This window comes from Neltuma alba, unplaced genomic scaffold, assembly GCF_004799145.2.
Source record: "Neltuma alba isolate B1F8T4 unplaced genomic scaffold, ASM479914v2 tig00006982_pilon, whole genome shotgun sequence".
Classification (NCBI taxonomy): Eukaryota; Viridiplantae; Streptophyta; class Magnoliopsida; order Fabales; family Fabaceae; genus Neltuma; species Neltuma alba.
The window spans coordinates 48,153-62,695 of record NW_021634642.1 but is presented as its reverse complement, the minus strand read 5'-3'; positions in this window follow the sequence as shown (position 1 = coordinate 62,695).

Here is a 14,543-nt window from a genome sequence, read left to right as displayed (position 1 = left end):
AATTATAAGACTATCTCCAAATATATAAATATACACACACCTACACACAAATATATGTATATATCTGTATATAAGGTCAGATTTGGAAAATAGCTTTAAAGTTTTGGAGTGGTTTTAGGGTAACTCTAGAATAATTTTTGGGCTATATATGAATACAAGTTATCCGTATGATTCTTGTAGATGCTGATAGAAAACTTCGCTGTAAGTACCTATAAGCTGGAGTAATAAGTGAATTTGGAAATTTTTTCATATACATGTGAACCGTATGTGATTGTATTGTGGTTCTCTTAATTTAATACTCAATAATTATACAAACATATCTTTATATACATAATCTAATTTAATGCTTGTTTTATTTTATTCACGATTTATAGTGTGGATAAATATATTAATATAAATATATATATTTTTGTTTATTATAGCGTACTCAGCTGGTCTGATTTATAAGGTAGATAGAGAAGATTTTTCTTAGTTCTATTTATAAGTCATTTCATTAAATTTTCAATATGAATATACTTTTTTTTTTTACTTATTATAGTGTAGATAGTTAATTTCTTAAAAATACATATATTAAATAATAGTAAAGTTGAAAATTGTCATATTTTAATAGAGAGTTAATACAGCTTAAGATTTTTTTTATTCTGTATAAAACATGTTGAGAGTACCTTATAAATAGGATCAAAGGAATAAATACTGTAGTTTTTTTAAAAATGTATATATTAAACGGGGACAAAATTAAAAAGTTGTTATATTTTAATAAAAAATTTTAAGATTTTTCATAGTTTATATGAAACATATTGAAAGTACCATATAAATAGAACCAGAAGAGTAGATATCTAGTTTTTTTTTAAAGGCATATATATATATATTTGTAGATATAGATATCCTCCTATTAGAGACAATCTCGTTCGAGGTACTGTTGAACAGTAAATATTAGCATAAAGATATACATATTAAATAAAGATAAAATTGAAAAGTTGTATATTTTAATGGAAAGTCAATACAAAGTTTTTCTTAATTTGTGTAAAACATGTTAATGGAAGTGACTGATAAATAGGAATAAGGAAGAAATAAATAATTTCTCTATTATTAACTAAAATAAAAAATATTTTTTATTTCATAAATTAGTAGTCCCCAGATAATTATATACGACCTTCCTTTTTTTTTTTTTTATGGACCAAGTAAATATGCCCTTCCAATAAATGGGACCGTTGGTAGCTAGGACGTGGATATATATTTCGTGCACGTCTCATGAGGCTCTCAATTCTGTTGGTACATTTCGGTATGTTGTCATCTTCATTATTTATTGAGGATCACACACACACACACACACACACACATTTATATATAGGCTGCTACAGAAGCATGAAGCACGTTTTAGTCGTAGATGAGCTGAGACATTTGCTGTAGAAAACCAAATTGATGAGGCAACAACCTGATAATAAAATTATGGGACGGATGAGCATTGGGAAGGGGGGGATGTATTAACAAAAATAATCCCCAAGTTGCTTTTTATGCAATTAATCAAATTACGTTGTTGGAAATGTTAGTTAAAGACTGTAAATGTAACATCCTCATTTTTTTTTTTAATTTAAAGAGTCAGTTGTGATATAAGGTATATATTTAAAGAGTATGTACTTCGTCTAGCCCTTATTATAAGTTTCAAATAACTACTTCATGGATAACAAATAGGTAGTTAAAATTAGTTAAAAGCAATAAATGGTTAGAAATATATTTTTGTTCTTGAACATGCCCTTGTAAAAAATAAGAAACATGATTATAAAGAATATGTGGAGAAATATGATAAGAGAGATTATGTCAATGAGAGAGAATAAATAATTAAGAGCAAAATTAAAAAATTGCATTAAACGTTAAGACAAACAAAGCTTAAAAAATAGACCACATCCCTTTCTAAATTTGAAGCCTATAAATAAGACCGGAGGCAGTAATAATTTATGAGAAATGTTATCTCAAAATTTATGCTACATATCAATAAGATATTAGAAAGGTTGTAAATGAATATCTAATGAGATAACTCATTGAAATGATTATTTTAAATATATAGGTGGGTGGATATTATCTTCAGCTTGGTTTAAGTAGTCTTGGGTAAATAATAATTAGAAAAGCCTTTAAGATTTGGAAAGATAGAAAAAAATTTATTTAGATAATATTTGAATCTAATCAGATTTTTGATATTTGAATGCCTTGAAATAAATACAATTCAATTTTATTTTTAGAAAGTAAATAAGATATGTTTAAAATAAAATAAAACAACTATCTTGAACTACTTAAACAAACCTTCGCGCGCGCGCATATGTGTACATCCTTTTCACTTCCCCCCACCAGCGCCCCTGCCTTTCCTCTTGTTTTCATCTTGCTTTCTTTCTGTCCTGTTTTCCATCTCCTCTACTGCGTTTTCTTCCCATCTTCTTCCCATCAATACATGCTTACCTTTTAATTTTCCTCTCATCCATTTTCTCCCTCCATCTCCGTCAATAAATATTACCTCTGATTGTAATTATAAGATCTTATTTGTAAACTATAAACGAGATCTTATAATTAGGATCGGAAATAGTATATATAATGCCTTGTCAAACTCAATGAACCAAATCCCCGAGGGCTCGTTGTCACATGGGCCATGGGCTGACACGCACGATACATGTAAGTGTGTGTTATCTCCTTGCATCTTCTTATGCTCTACCGAGTCACCGTCAACACACATTTAAAGTCCTCATCTTCATCTTTGAACAAGTATATATAATGTAATTTCTCTGTTCAATTAATTATAAGACTATCTCCAAATATATAAATATACACACACCTACACACAAATATATGTATATATCTGTATATAAGGTCAGATTTTGGAAAATAGCTTTAAAGTTTTGGAGTGGTTTTAGGGTAACTCTAGAATAATTTTTGGGCTATATATGAATACAAGTTATCCGTATGATTCTTGTAGATGCTGATAGAAAACTTCGCTGTAAGTACCTATAAGCTGGAGTAATAAGTGACTTTGGAAATTTTTTCACATACATGTGAACCGCATGTGATTGTATTGTGGTTCTCTTAATTTAATACTCAATAATTATACAAACATGTCTTTATATACATAATCTAATTTAATGCTTGTTTTATTGTATTCACGATTTATAATGTGGATAAATATATTAATTAATCCATATTAACAATAGTTAAAGTTCTTAGTAATCATAATAATATTATAATCGTTTATACTATTAATCTTGAATTTCTCTACATATGTAAGCTGGATTAAAAGATGCGTGTATGTTAGAACTCTTTTATATCTTAGTTTGAAACCTTTCAAGCATGCTTGTGTGTAACTTAAATCGTTTATAATTTCCTTGAAATTTTTCAAACATGGTGAGGAAGTAACAAAGTATGACTTGAGTTGGAATTGTTTTATAGCACTGTGACTCTAGGACCTTTTTGCTTTAGTTTGCTATCTAAAATATTCTTAAGAACTCAATTGGTATTTTGAGTTATTTGGATATAATTTGATGTTAAGTTGGGTTGGTGTTTTTTTTTTTTTTTGGAAACATGACACTGGGATCTCATGAAAGACAAAATACTATAAAAATATCCCTTCAAACTTCCCAAAAGACACAAAAGGCTTGCTGAATTGATTTTCCATGTCTTATTTCTTGGGTTTCTTTGTGAGAAAGAGAAGCTTGCTACAAAAGAAGCAAAGTTGTGGAGCATCCTTCCTACCATGATTAGTCAGGTCGAAGCACTTTCTGTCTTCATCATCATAGCTGATTTTGAGGTTCGAAAGTTTCTTTCCTCTCATCTCCTAAAAAATTGTGATTGGCAGATCGGGTTTGTAGAAAATCGCTCCACCTTTTAGTTGTTGAAAAGCTTTCATTTTTTGTCTGCTATGAACAAGGCAAGCAATGCAAAGATTAGTTTTTGGTAATTTGGTTTGGTGTGTGTTGGTGATTTAATTTATGATTTCATTGTGGGTGGGTAGGATAATTATAAGTACTCTGTTTTTAGGTATATTTTGGATGGGTTAGTGGTAGATTTGCTTTGTATGGGCATAGTTTAATAGGAATAGATGAAAAAGATGAAGGCTGGTGTAGATAGAAACCCTTATTGCAAAATGGGAGAATGTGCATCAATATAGGTTGTGATAGTTGTCAATACAGTTGTTTGACTTGTTAATCATAACTATTTCATGCAGATTTATACTACAGATAGCAAGTTTTTTTTTTTGTATAGGGGGAGTTTGTAAATAATGGAGAAGATTATATGCACTATGTTTATTATCTTGTTTATTATCTTTTGTTGTCATGTAAATTGTTACTGAAATATTGCCAAATTGTCAATATCTGCATTATAACTTGTCATTTGTTGTAAGACTGATCAATTATTTGGATGTGTAAATAGATTATCTATGTCCCTACTTGTCTTTTTTTATGAGACTAAAGAGCTACCATCAATACCATGTGCTGTTGAAATGATGGCTACACCTAGACCTCAAATGAATTCTACAAAATGAAACTGTATATCACAAATGCTTTCATACAAATTTGTTAAGAATAATCGACAAAAGATTATCATGAAGTGTGACTGAACTACACTCAAGCATATAGAGCTAGTTTGATATTAGATACATACAACCCCTATGTTTTTTTGGATGGGTTGTGAAATTGGTGTAATTTCATCTATATGACGTTGCAAATGAAAATTGGCTATAAACTAATATCTTAGACTCTGATATGTAATCAATTATCATTATCTACCCCCTGCATTGTCAATATACCCTTTGTCACTTATTACTCATGCCACTATCACTTGTCAAATTATCTGCTAATATGAGTTTGAAAAAATATGATTTCAAATAACATAGTGTCATATGATACACTATAAAAAAATTGACTTTCAGCGGCGACAAGTATAAAAGTTGCTGCTGAAAGTTGTCGCAGTTAAAAAGTCGTTGCCGTAGCAGCTGTGGCTGAAAACTTTCAATGGCGACTAAAAAGGTTGCCGTTGAAAGATACTTTCAGCGTTGACTTTTAGAAATGTCACCGCTGAAAACACTTCTGAAAAGTCTTTTAGCAGCGACAAGAATGTCGCTGCTAAAAGATACTTTTGGCAGTGACAAATGTCGCTGCTGAAAGTGTTTTCTGTGGTGACTTTTTTGTCACCACTGAAAGTAATACCTAAGAAGAATTGGCTTTACCAATGCCACGTCATCACCGTCGACACCACGTTATCACCGCCGACTGCCACGTCATCACCGTTGACCGCCACGTCATCACCGCTGGCAGCCACGTCATCGTCATCGACGGCCACATTATCACTAGCCACCTCCATGTCATTGCCACATCACTCCTCCTCGCCATGTCATCATCCAAATATTTTCACCTTAAATGTGTCTTCTTCAAAGTTCGAACTCGTGACCGCTTCTTTTCGTGTCCAATCTTCTTGCCGCTGACCCAGATTGAATTTGTTTATTAATATTGTAAAATAAAATATATATTATTATATCACACTTTCAGTGGCGACAAAAAAAGTTGCCGCTGAAAGTCTTAGTTTCAGCCACGAACTTTCAGCAGCGACAAAAAAAGTCACCGCTGAAAGTCTACTTTCAGCGGCGACTTTTTTTGTCGCCGCTGAAGGTCCACTTTCAACGATGACACTTTTGTCGCCACTACAAGTCTTAGTTTCAGTAGCGAACTTTTAGCGGTGACAAAAAAAGTCACCGCTAAAAGTCCACCTTCAGCGGAGACAAAAAAAGTCGCCGATCAAAATCCACTTTCAGCAGCGACAAAAAAAGTCACCGCTGAAGGTCCACTTTCAGCGGTGACTTTTTTTGTTGCCGCCAAAAGTCGTCACCGAAAGTCTGTTTTTTGTAGTGATATCATCAATTCCTCTATACTAATACATTTTGGTTATAATGCGAAATAACATCATTATTAAAAGTCATTTGTCACTTATACGAAATTATAAAATCACTTGTTATTAACTACATTATCACTAGTCAATGGTGGCTGTGTGAGTTAATAATTGCAATTTGACTTGTCAATGATAGCAGTGTAACTTGTCAATTGTGGTATTGGGAACCAGTTTCAACACTCATCATAGTGATGAGCACCATAATACTCATCAAATCCCAATTGTATAGATTTCACATGGATGGCCAAGATTTAAATTTTTGTTTTTTGAAAAATATTTGCTTTTAATAAATATATAATTCAAAATAAATGTAATCTCTTAACTATAAACTTTTCAGAAATTATTTTTTATTTATAAATCATAACTTGAAATTTTTAAATCTGAACCATTAAAATTATATTTGAATGGTGCAGATTTCATGACAACGATGAGCATTACGGTGCTCATCATTTGAATGAGTACCGAAACTAGTTCCAATGGCACTGTCATTAACTACACCTTAACTTGTTAATGGTGACAGTCTAACTTGTTAATGGTGCATTGTCCCTTTTCACCTTATATGCTCATATGAATCTGCTTAAGTTTTGAAATATGTGATTCCATTAACATAAATTTGAGGAATACATTCTAGATATAATGTGTTATATCATATGATATAATGTTTATATTTTCAATTAAATATAATACAATTGCAAATTTAGAATTAATAGTTATTTTAGTTATCAGTGTTTCCCATATTAGTTATTAATATCTACACCTTAAGTTGTTAATAATAGTGCTATCACTTATTAATTTTCCAGTTGATATATCATTTTGAAAAGTATTCTAGCTTTTGCTTAAATAACCAAACAATATGAAAATTAGTCATACATGAATATGAAACTAAATAATAATAATATTATGTCACTTGTCAACTTCCTTTATACAAAATGTGTTGTTGACCACTGAAGCATCACTGGTCAAAAAAAAGCCATTGATAATTGCCAAGAGTGGTCGCTTATATTGTCAACACAATCTAATTAGCTACTTTTTCATTCCAACATTTAGTTAATCAGATATTACATATACTATTTACAACAATAAGTGACATAAATAATGAAGGTGTCTCTTTTCTTTTCTTGCTCTAACTTTTGCCTGGTAGCACACAGTACACAACGCACTTTGCCACAATGCAAGTTGCTTCTATGGGTAACAACCCACCATAGGCACTTCCAAACAATTGATCAATCCTACAGCAAATAACAAATTATAGTGAAAACATTGACAATTTAGAGTACTTCAATAACAACCTACATTGTAACAAATGATAATAAAAACTTTGTTGAAAAGAAACTTACACTTCTTGCTCTTCCACAACGCAGTGATTGTAGATGCACTAAAAAGACATTTAAGGAAATACTTCATTTATAGAAAAAAAAACATAAATATATTTAAGAAAAAACTTAATCTTTTAGTCTTTTAACTTTTAACTTTTAACTCAGTTATGACTCAGTTTTTTAACTATAACTCGGTACGACTTAATATCTAAATTTTTGACTCATTTATAATCCAGTCCCTTGTCTTTTTATTTTTTATATAATAATCCTTATCTTATCTTTTGTGGTAATAACACCCATAAAATTACTTTCAACTCAGCTGCATTCAGGTTTTTTTTTTATAAAATTAAAAAAATGAGAGGCCAAGGAGTCCGAAGCCATGGTTGCCTCCTTCCCACCGAAACTTTGCTGCACTCCTAAAATCCCCTTGCCAACAAATTTCTCTTGCCTTTTCCATTCAAAATTCATTACACCTGCTGTCCCAACTAATTAATGCTTCTTCAACTCCTCCTCTGTCACTCCAACAAGATGTAATTAATCAACCTGGGTAAATAAATGGTCCAGTGCTTCCGTCCAGTGGCTTCTTCTTTTTGCTTCAATTTTGAGGTTCCAAAATACTCCCTCCTATTCTTATTATAAGTTTCAGATAACTAATTTATAGATAACAAATAATTAGTTAAAATTATTCAAAAACAATAAATAGGTTAGAAATATGGTTTTGTTTCCAAATATGCCTTTATAATAAATAAAAAAAAGATAAGAAAATATATGGGGAAATGTGATAAGAGAATATGGCAAAAGAAAGAGAATAAATAATTAAAAAATAGAAAAAAGAACGCATTAAATGTTTAGAGAAATTCCAAATCAAAACTTATAAAATAGATTGCACTCCTTGTCAAATTTGAAACTTATAAATAAGAACAGGGGAAGTATATCACAAATCAGAAGTTTTGGGTGAGAGGCATTGGGTTCCATATTTGAGAAGTGAGATGGAAGGGTATCTAACTCTATATGATTTAAGTTTGCTCCGTGGTAAATTTTGAACTCCACGCTACTTTGCTGCCCTGAGAAGCTTAGGGTATATGGATGAGAGAGATAAGGAGTTACATACATAGATATACACACATTTTGGTGCTTCATGATTGATGAAGCCAGTTGATGGAAGAGTATTGGCAGGAGAAATGGGTCGGGAAGGGGATTTTCGAAGTGCAGCAAAGTTTTAGTACGTACTAGGAGGCAAGTCTGGCAACCATGGCTTCCGGAGTGTACTCTATTTTTGTTTTTTAAACGAAAAAATCTTATAAGAAAATCCGTGTAGACAAGCTGGAAGTAATTTTGTGGGTGTCATTGCCACATGGGATAAGATAAGTATTATAATATAAAAAAAAAAAAAGGACTAAGTCACAAATGAGCCAAAAATTAAGGCACTGGTCAAGATGGGAGCAGAATGAATTTATACCTAACACTTGTTTACTTCCTCCAATATCGACTCAAAGACCCTCCCCCTCCTTCCGTTTTGCCCTGTCTCATTTCAAAGCAAGGACCCTGGGGATAGACAAAAGAAAACTTGTCTGCACCAAATCTGGAACCACTTCATAATGGCCACTCTGGACCTAAACACAAGTGAGAACAAATGTATCAGAAGCCAACATCATTAGCAAAGGCACATAGAAAGAACTTAACGGTGATATCCAGTGTCAGCTCTCATCTTCAATTTTTCACAGAGACTTGACACAGGACACTAAAAGAAATTTCATTTTTAAGGGGGGAAAAAGCAAGAAAACAGGAAGAAGGGGGCCAAAAAAAAAAAAACTACTAAACTAACGTTTCCATTGCAAAGGCAACAAAGACACTAGATGAACTTTCACCATGAAGTGGGGAAAGGCGGAAAACCCCCTACTAAATGAACGAACCTTTCGGCTAAGGCAACATGAAGAGGCTTCAAAATGATGCCAATCATTCTTAACCAGACCACCAAAAAAAAAAACAAAAGAAAAGAAAAGAAGGCGCTATCTACAAAATCTAACCTACCTCCAAGAAAATAATGAACTCCTCAAGGCTATTGCGTTATTCAACACCACAGAAAAGAAGCGGCATCAAGCATGAGAAATTAAAAATGTGCAGTTCATCAACTAAATTAAAGTTGTTACCAAAAAGTAAATACCTTTGTGATTACAGGGGAATGCTTTCTAGAAGGGTGGACAAATCTCCGATTCATAGTTGCTGAAGTTTCCAGTGTTATTGAGACCTGCATAAGCATATAGAATAGTGTTTGAAAATCTCAAGCATCAACCACAACATAGACAGCTTAAAGCTCCACAGTTTGTAGACAAACCTCAAGGCATCTCCTAGCTCTCTCTTCATGAAAGAAAGCTAGAGTCCCACCTATCTGTAACATGAAATTGTCCAGGATTGGTTATTATAACGTTTGCTTCAACAAAATTGATATAAACCATACATGATTTTTATTACCGTGTCACTGAAATAATAATTGGATTCGGAATTTTTTGGGGAAAATTTAAGCAGAACTTGGTCGTCCAGCCTGATGTTATATGACCTTCCTCTAATGAAGCCTTCTGCTGCAGAAAATGTTTGCAAAAAATGAGGTAACCAGACAGTTGTTGCATCTCGAAGCAGTAGGCTTACATTTTAAAACAGGGATAATCTATTTTTAAGATGTAAAAGTATTCTGACATGCATATTTCACATGCAAATTAAGTCAAGCAAAAGTGGCAGACATTAATGAAGGACATTAATGACAGATGTTTCATACCATGTGAAGTCATTTGATTATAGCCATATGCCCAAATGTCCAAGCTATTAATTAACGCAAATTGTCACGTGATTTAAAAAAATAAAATTCACTGTTGAACATTCATCTAAAGTTCTTTAAAAAAAAAAAAAAAGCGAGGTGACCTCTGAAATCAATGCAAGATGATTGAAAAAATGTGATACAACCTAAACCTGAGTTTTCCCCTTTAAAAAGAAGGGGTAAATTATAATATTCTAGCTGCTGTTCAAAAGTCGAAATTCAGCCATCCTAAACTTTGATTTATTAGCATTACACTGAGTTGTTCGTTAATTCATTTAAATATCAAACAGAGAATTCAAGTCAATTTATCACAATTTCATCTCAAAGTCCTCAACCCTTTCCTAATAAAGCCCAAACTCCCAAAATTCTATCCCCATCCCCAAATTTCTCCCACATCCACTTCATAATCCCTAACTCCTCTCTTCCAGTCAGACACCACTTCCGAAAATTCTCACTCGAGCCCAAAGTATATCAAAAATGCAACTGTATAGTCGACTGTTTATTAGTCAATCATAAACTGAATTCCAAAGCAGGCAACCTATTTATAGACATCATGTGCCTCACTATTCCAACTAACAGTCATATTTCTCCTTATCTAACTAACTTATTGGGCCTAACTCCGTCCTTTATGATATGATGATTACACAGCAATACTCTGCTAATGGAGAAAATATCAGTTTGGAGAATATCAACTTTTAAATAAAGAGGCGGCAAAGTGAATAAAATCGAAACCATAGGATGTGGCATGCTAATTATTTTACATTAAAGCTGTGAAAAAAAATTGAGGAAATCAGTAAATCTCACAATCATATGGTGCAAAACCAGATTGAAATGTATTTTCTTCATAGATCGCTGAAATAGGACTTAATTCTACAACCATTACAGCGATTCCATGATTCGCAGATAGAATATGATATTTGAAATTTCAATTGGTGATGAACCACACGTCTCAAATCATCAATGATCAAGTTCAAATCACCATGCTGGGTCTAATAAGGCGCTCGAACATACAAAATATTACTGGAAAACAAAAACAAATGCAAAGAATTTGCATGAAGCAGAGCTAATGGCTGCAGCTTCCGGTGGAGAGGCAACTCCTGCATCTTCTTCAGCAGAAAAAAGATTTCTGAACTTCTGTTGGTGACTTGAGGAGACAATTGACAATGACTTCTGAGGTGATAAGACATCTATTTCAACAATAAATTGTTATTTGGCAAAGCAAACCTTGTCATCGAGGCTACTAAGAAACAAGATAGTTTCAGTGAGTTTCAGGACTAAACCTATTCCAAGAAAAAGAACAAGTTTCATTAAAACTGATTTGCAGGTACTGATGTAGCTCACCAGCAGCAGAATCATGTAAAACCTCGGCCACAGAGAGTTGGGGAAGTGCCACTTGTGAAGATAAACTCATCCGAGAACCTTCCAAAGGATCCCTGCTTACAGATCTTGCTGATGAAGAACGCAATGATAATGAACTTCCAAAGCTTCTGTGCAGATTATCTTTCACAGGGTTGTACGAGGAAAGGGGGGATACTTCATCCCTTGAGCTGTCATATCCTTCCTCTAAAGCATCATTAATATCATTTGCTCTAACCTGTTGTTAACCTTGTGAAATTCATGTTATTTCAGCACCTTTTCCCTTAGTTATCATATTTTTTCTGGTGCATTAATACATAGTTGGAAGTATTTAGGATAGGAAAATGTGCATAGTTGATACTTGGGCTAAAATTATGCTTTTTTGGTTAATTGTGAATATTTTGCCCCTAGTTCATCAACTTGGTTTTAATAGTTTTTCTTGCTTTGTTAGGTGGTTGAGACTTACTAAGGGAGCCATTTGAATCAGATTTTAATCCCATGAAGTTGGAAAGATGCATAGGAAGCCATGACACATTGAAAAAATCAAGAAAAGAAAAGATGCAAAACAAAGCATTATTGGCCTCAGCTAACAGAATCTCTTGGCCTCAGCCAACAGTATTTCATAGAGCAATTGGCCACAGCCAAGGAAAATATTGGCTGCAGCCAAGAGAAATCTTGGCTACAGTCAACGCAAAATTACTGATGCTCTGCATTTTGAAGGCATCATGTATTTAGGGCTCCATATGCTATACAATTCAAGGGATGCACCATTTTTCACCATTCTTCACCTCTGGAAGCTCATTTTGGGAGGTTGCTCTGCCAGGTTTGAGATATTTGGAGCTATGGAAGCTAAGATTTGAAGATTTAAAGAGATTCAAGCCCATTTTCTTTGGTTTTGCTGTCTCCTTCCTCTTTCCTCTTCATTTTTCTGATATGGTTGTAGTTGTTCATTGTAGTTATGGTTGTTTTTTGAACATGAGTAGCTAAGCTTCTATTCTAGGATTATTTGAAACCCTTGTATGCAGTAAGTACAATTTCCCTTTATATCTGTGATTAATTATATGATTGTGTTGATTTTACTCTATGCTTAATGCTTCTTGTTGATTGCCCATCAATGAGATTGTTGGGTTCACTTGATTGATGCTTGAGAGGGCTAGGTTGAGTGTAGAACTTGAGTAAAATTGTGTGAGAACTTGAAGTTTGCAAGTTGAATGGATGGTTTTGTTAATGAGATAGAGATATAGTCATTAACCTCATATAGTCATACAAGGTTTGTAATAAACATTGGGGTTTAATTAATAAATTGAGAGATTAATGAACTAATTGAACTAAACACCTATTTGGAGACTTGAGAGAGCACTTGTAGGTAATTTAGTGTCCTTGGCTAGCTTAATCTATAATTAAGAAGCAAGTATATGATGGGGATTTAATTGAGTGCTTTTGAAATACAACGGGGATAACCATTTTGTCCTCAGAGTTGAAGAATCACTTTTTTTTCTTTTTTATTAATTTCTAATTTTGAAAATAGTTTTCCTTCACTCTTAATATATTTGTGTAACTCAAATTAGGCGAAAGTGTGATAATCAATACTTGACCGGGTTTTATAACCAAATCCTCGTGGGAACGATACTCTACTCATCACTTTATTACTTGTAATGACCCGCGCACTTGCAGAGCGAACACCTGTAAAGGGTGGTTTTATTTTACAAGATTTCATTGAACAAAGAAAAGAGAAAGATGTCCTATAATAAGACCATCTGCGCCAAAGAATGTACTTAATCATGGCTTAAAGTGCAACCAAAATGTGAGAAATTCATAATCTCCTGAAAAGGATTCTCAAGCCAAGACTGATTTACTTATTGGAGGGGCCTGGTTAACTCACAAGTGTGAGCAAATCCCTTCAAACATCACAGGGAAGACCTCCAACAACCCAGAAGCAAAATATTCAAAGTAACATTATTCCAGAGCGGAGAAAACTGGGGGGAAGATGGGGAGGAATAATTCTGGCAGGAAGTTGAGAGACAGAGAAAGAAATAAGACCAGGCAGAGAGATATTGTCAAAGTCAAGGTGTATCAACGTTGGCATCTAAACCTCCTATTTCTATTGATGACGAGAATAATATTTTTGTTTTTGGGGGGGGGGGATGAATTCCAATGGTCAATCTAGAAATTATTCTGATCCAATCTTCTGGATTCTGTTTAACCCAAAATTGTCCCGAACAGCTTAGTTATGGTACCCCTAGTTTTATGTAGCATATGATTTTGTTAGTTTACGGAGTGTAAATTTAATACTTCTCCGGTCCTAAATATAAAACTCATTTTGCAATGTAATTTATACTATAAAGTGAGTCTTATATTTAGGACTGGAGGAATGTTAAATAATTGTTATAAATCTTGCACACTTTTCATAAATTTTGTCATGTTTCAAATTTATTTTGTCATAAAGAAACTTTTGTGCATTTTAGTAAATTTACATGCCACTCCCTCCAGCTCTTATTATATGAAATAACTACCAAATCACGCTGTTGAAAATGTTTTAGTTAAAAGTAATAAATGTGTAATATATATACACACATTTTTCTAATGATACCCTTGTTTGTAAACATAGTGTATGAGAGATAATAAGTGAAAATTTATTACAGAGAGATAATAAGTGGCATATATTTAATGGAAGTAAAAGTAGAAAGACCAGTTTAAAATTTCAGACAAAGAGGATTGGTTTTTTATATTTAAGGAGCCACTATGAGAGAGATTGTTTCTTATAAAAAGGGGCGGAGAGAGTACTTTAAAGTCAGTAGTTTGTAAATTATAATATTTTTGGGAGAAAAATATATTTTGATGGTTTTGTGGTTTTTAAATTTTAATCTCATTAAAAAATTGTGGTTAGTTGTGATACTGATGTCCCTACTTTCATATATCTTTCGATTTTGTAAATTTCACAGCATAAATTAATGATAAATAATTTGATATAAATCTTAAATATTTTTCATAATTTTGGTAAATTTTGAATTTATTTTATCATAAGCAACTTTAGTACATTTTAGGAAATTTATAAAAGTTATTTAAAGCCAGTAATTCTGTAAATTATAACATTTTTAGGAGAAAAATATATTTTGATGGTTTTGTTGTTTTGTAAT